We start from the raw sequence: 5,697 nt of genomic DNA, 5'->3' as shown, positions 1-5,697 counted from the left end.
AGAAAATTAATGCAGGTGCTACTTGTATTATTTACAGCAGCTCCAAAACAAAAGTGAAGAAAAAAAATCAACAAAGAAAAAATCGTCCCCCTCCTTCGTCCAGCCAGAAGACATTTCGCAAAGGGCAGGCTGAAAATTGTATCCAAAAAATGAAAAACTAAGCACCTACTATATGCACAAAGGTTGGTACGTACAGTGCATCCGGAAAGTATTCACAGCGCACTTTTTCCACATTTTGTTATGTTACAGCCTTATTCCAAAATGGATTAAATTCATTTTTTTCCTCAGAATTCTACACACAACACCCCATAATGACAACGTGAAAAAAGATTACTTGAGGTTTTTGCAAATTTATTAAAAATAAAAAAATTGAGAAATCACATGTACATAAGTATTCACAGCCTTTGCCATGAAGCTCAAAATTGAGCTCAGGTGCATCCTGTTTCCCCTGATCATCCTTGAGATGTTTCTGCAGCTTCATTGAAGTCCACCTGTGGCAAAGTCAGTTGATTGGACATGATTTGGAAAGGCACACACCTGTCTATATAAGGTCCCACAGTTGACAGTTCATGTCAGAGCACAAACCAAGCATGAAGTCAAAGGAATTGTCTGTAGACCTCAAAGACAGGATTGTCTCAAGGCACAAATCTGGGGAAGGTTACAGAAAAATTTCTGCTGCTTTGAAGGTCCCAATGAGCACAGTGGCCTCCATCATCCGTAAGTGGAAGAAGTTTGAAACCACCAGGACTCTTCCTAGAGCTGGCCGGCCATCTAAACTGAGCGATCGGGGGAGAAGGGCCTTAGTCAGGGAGGTGACCAAGAACCCGATGGTCACTCTGTCAGAGCTCCAGAGGTTCTCTGTGGAGAGAGGAGAAACTTCCAGAAAGACAACCATCTCTGCAGCAATCCACCAATCAGGCCTGTATGGTAGAGTGGCCAGACGGAAGCCACTCCTTAGTAAAAGGCACATGGCAGCCCGCCTGGAGTTTGCCAAAAGGCACCTGAAGGACTCTCAGACCATGAGAAAGAAAATTCTCTGGTCTGATGAGACAAAGATTGAGCTCTTTGCTGTGAATGCCAGGCGTCACGTTTGGAGGAAACCTGGCACCATCCCTACAGTGAAGCATGGTGGTGGCAGCATCATGCTGTGGGGATGTTTTTCAGCGGCAGGAACTGGCAGACTAGTCAGGATAAAGGGAAAGATGACTGCAGAAATGTACAGAGACATCCTGGATGAAAACCTGCTCCAGAGCGCTCTTGACCTCAGACTGGGGCGACGGTTCATCTTTCAGCAGGACAACAACCCTAAGCATACAGCCAAGATATCAAAGGAGTGGCTTCAGGACAACTCGGTGAATCAGCCTTAAAAGGCTTTTTTCCTTTTGCTATTGCAGGCTGACCCAGCTCTTCTGTATTAAATTGGACTTTTGGCCCACATGATTGTGTGCGTGAGAGGGTCCTGCTCAGAACTGGTGCCCGGTCCAGGGCTTCTCTCCATATTGTGCCTTGTACTATACCAGTCTAGGGTACCCGAGCAGGATTCAAAGGGTTTTAATTGTGTTACGCTACATTGCTTCTCTTGGCATGGGCCATGATCTGTTTTGTAATGGTCCATCAGTGACAGGGTAATGCTGTGGTTAGTGCTGCCGCCTCACAAACACACAGACACACACAATGAGTTTTCCTCTCCTTTTGGCCTCGTCATCACCTCAGATGTGCTGGACACACTCAATGTATGTATCCACAATGGTTTGGCATTCCGCCCCCGACTGGTCCCAGCTTTGCCATACTGTTACCAACTACCAAGATGTGTGCTAGAACTCCATGATCCTGTGCTAGAAAATACAGGGTGTGAAATTGGATTAAAATAATGACGTTATAACAGCCTACTTTAAGTTCTTAAAAGCTTAAGTCTGGTGTGAAAACTACTGGCTCTGCACGTATGAAGTGTGAAGTAACCATTAGGGTTGTTTTGTATACCACTGCTCATTAAAATACACACTATGATCCATGTGCTCACTCTGATGCCGAACATTTGTGAACCTAGGAACAGAGTTAAATGGGAGTTCTGCTAGGGAGACGTTCTTTTACAGGGGTGTTGCACTCCAGGCCTGGAGGGCCTCAGTGGCTGCAGGTTTTCATTCTAACCCTTTTCCTAATCAGTGACCAGTTTTCACTGCTAATTTAAATTCTTCTTTCCTTTTATTTTTAATAGTTCTGCTTTTAAGAATTCGGTGCTCTGAATTGATTCTTTTCTTCATTAAATGACAGCCAAACAGAAATGAGACGTGAAACGAGCCAACAGTTGACCAGCTAAATTGGAGCTTCAAACTCCAACCAATTTCACTCCAATCGCTTTCTTAATGAGAAGCCAATTTTTGCTGTTAATTACACTCATTATTTATTACCATGGCTTGTTGCGGGTCTCATTCTGCCAAGGCAGACATTTCCAAAACTGTTTTATTTTATTTCCCTAAGAACACCGTCAAAATGTTTTGGTGACCTCAGAAATCAACCTTACCGAGATCATCACCTTTCTTAATTTTTCAGATGTTGTGTGACAGGCACAGATGAGCTGGTCATGTGGCAGCAAGTTTCGTGTCTCATTATTTTGGCTGCTAATTAAGGAAAAAGAATCGACAAAGGGGTCTGAGTCAAGTTAATTAAAACTTAAGGCAAAAGAAGTTAATTAGCAGCAAAAACAGGTCACTAATTAAGAAATGGATTTGAATGAAGACCTGTAGCCACTGCGGCCCTCCAGGACCAGAGTTGGAGACCCCTGCTATATATGGATGATGAGTCCACACTTTCTGAAGCTCGGCGATCGACACACAGAAAGCAATCGGCCTGAAATTGAAGCTGGAGCCCAAGCTTTAACATGTATGCAAATAAATGGCAGTACTACTGTACAGGTATACGCAGTACGGCTTTGTGGTTTCCCTCTGAAGTGCGTCTGAGCTGACTGTTCTGGTTATATGAGCAAACGCTATCAATCAATTCTCTGGCAGCACTTTAATGTATTTTATTCTTGTTAAAATGATAGTGATAGAAGGGTGGAACTGTTTATTTCCCCTGACTGAAATGCTTGTTTACTGGAGTGAAAATTTATTCAGACTTCTTATTCTAACTGCCAGTAAATATATGAGGATACAGCTTGTCAACCTATTGAGGAATTCTTGAAAAGCACAGCTAAAATCATTCTTTAAATTGAAAGAAAAGGCAAAAAAAAATGTGTGAAATGTTGTTGCCGCTATTTATATCTTTCATTTTATTCTACTCAAAGAAGTCTGAGTAAACTGGGGATACAGTAATACAATGTACAGTAAGAGTGTGCTTTTTTTTCTACCCTAAAGTATGTTTGAGCAAGACGTCAACTGTACTATTCTCATGGAAACGCTTACTATGCTATGTGGACCAGAGTTTGACACCAGTGTTTTAGAAGAAGATGGTGGTTGATGAGCATTAATGCCACTTTGGACCCCGTCCTGTGGCAGGGAGTGCCTGTGTCTTTTGAGTCCCATGTCTGTGATTTATTCCTAGTTTGTACAAGAAAGGTGGGCCTGAGTTCTGTTGCCTTAGAACACTTCATCTGTCCCCAGCTAGTAATTAGATGTGGTGTTCTGCAATTGTCTTACCTTTTCTCTTCTGCTGTGCTTAACTTGAGCAGGAAAATTACAGCTGGTAACCACAGTCTGCTTACTACTTTTGCACTTTTAGCTCCTATCCTTAATGGAAAGTTCACCTGTGATGCTGAAGATGAAGAGGAATCTGAGACATCAAAAGTCTGCTTCATGATGGTGGACCTGGACCTACCCTGGTCAGTGGATTTGAGTTTGGTTGTTCTCTTTGTGCTCGTACTTGTGTTCTGCTTTCCTGACATATTCCATAGGGCAAAACAGTCCAGTTAAATCAAGCCCAGGGTGTGTGAGTGTGACCTGTGATAGAGCCAATCAATCTGTTTTGTTGTGGTAAGGTCCCAGGATGATCCAATGCTTCCCTTTATACTATTTATTATGTAGACCTCAACAAAGTGTCCCAAATTCCTACTATAACCCTTATGTTACATAATCGTTTTATGTTTATGACCTCCTCTGTGACCCTGTTCTGGATTAAGGGGGCTTAGCCTATGGTATGGCCAATTTACATTACAAGAATAGGCAGGCGCAAAAAAAGTTACAATTTATGTATTATAGGTTTAGATAAAAATATAAGCATGCAGAGTACAAATGTTCCCAAAATAATAACACAACCTAGTTAAAGTGAAATATCTAATATGCTTGGATTTCCAGGTGGCTGTCTGTCTTACTCTCTGGTCCTGCTTGGTCCGGCATGACCCCCTAATCCAGTACCTCTGCATAGGGCAGCAGAAATGACCATTGCTTAGGATGGAAAATGGCAGACAGATGGCACGGCCTTCTACATGGATGAAACAGGTATGGAGTGCCTTTATCTCAGCCCTTATTTTAAGTCCAGTCTTGCCGTCCTTGACACACCTCTTGTAAGAATGGGAGTGTGCAATTCCCAATGACTTCGCTCAGGCAGATTCAGCACCTCACATGTTTTCTCCAGTTACAAAGGAAACAAAAGCAGTTTCAAGCAAAAAAGGATATACAGGTAATTAAGTCATAAACTGCTTCTCAACCTGACTTCTCTGTTAGTCATAAATTTACTTGTCCCTTTCAGTCCAGGAAAATTCCTAGAAGGTGAAGTGTTCACACACACACACACACACACCTGGGCCCTCTCTGGTCAGCCCTCCCCCTTCGTCACAGTGTGATCTAGTAAGTCCTACATGTCCCAGGGTAACAATTGGCTTACCCAGCATCCTTGCATTTTTAAATCATATAGTTAGACAATCACTTCACTGCTCGATTAAACATATTGTTAGACATTAATAAAAAAAATATATTATGAACCTGTGTTATTTTCTATTTCAGCATTCCATCCAGTGCTGGTTACTACCCTGTGCCCAAGATGCCAGGAAAAAAATTGGATCCAATGGATGGATGGAGGCCTTTTTAAACACTGAGCTATTTAATTAGGTAGAGTCTTTGAATTAAATTCCTGCTTATTTTGCTTTAAAGGAAAACATAAAAAAGCTAGACCTACATTTTCTATGGAAGTAAAAAAGAATACACACACACACACGCGCATGCAAAGAGATATATTTAGTGTCCTTTTGGGGTGAAGTGCTGCACTGACACATCTAAACGGTTTCATTGTTGTACACATTGACAGAATGTCTTCAAGACCGGAGACATTCCAGCCACGTCCAACCTTGTCTTTATGGCCTTATTGTTAAAGCTCTGAGCCAAACATTTAGAATGAGGGGACAAGGCTGATATGTCGGGGCTAACACAAGCGTGTAGCAGCCGCACGGCAGGCCTAATTACAGCACTTCCATCACAGCGGAAACCAAGATTCAGACTGAAGCTGGGGTATCAGACATGTCAGATTCTCAGTTCTATTGTTCACTGTTTTCTTCTACAATTTTTTTATTACCTAAAATGTTTTTTAAACTAGTTATTTCCATGGTATAGATAAAATCTAAATATGCAATAGATGGGCAAGGACATTACAGTAATGCAGGACTTAATGCTGCTGTCATGTAGAGTCTGGGTTCAAATCCTGGCCTGTTGTCACTGCTATCGCAAAGGTTTGCACGTTTTTTTTTTCCCTGTTTTTCTCCATTACTCT

This window comes from Erpetoichthys calabaricus, chromosome 15 (assembly GCF_900747795.2).
Source record: "Erpetoichthys calabaricus chromosome 15, fErpCal1.3, whole genome shotgun sequence".
Taxonomy (NCBI): Eukaryota; Metazoa; Chordata; class Cladistia; order Polypteriformes; family Polypteridae; genus Erpetoichthys; species Erpetoichthys calabaricus.
Note: the sequence above shows the minus strand (reverse complement) of the source record.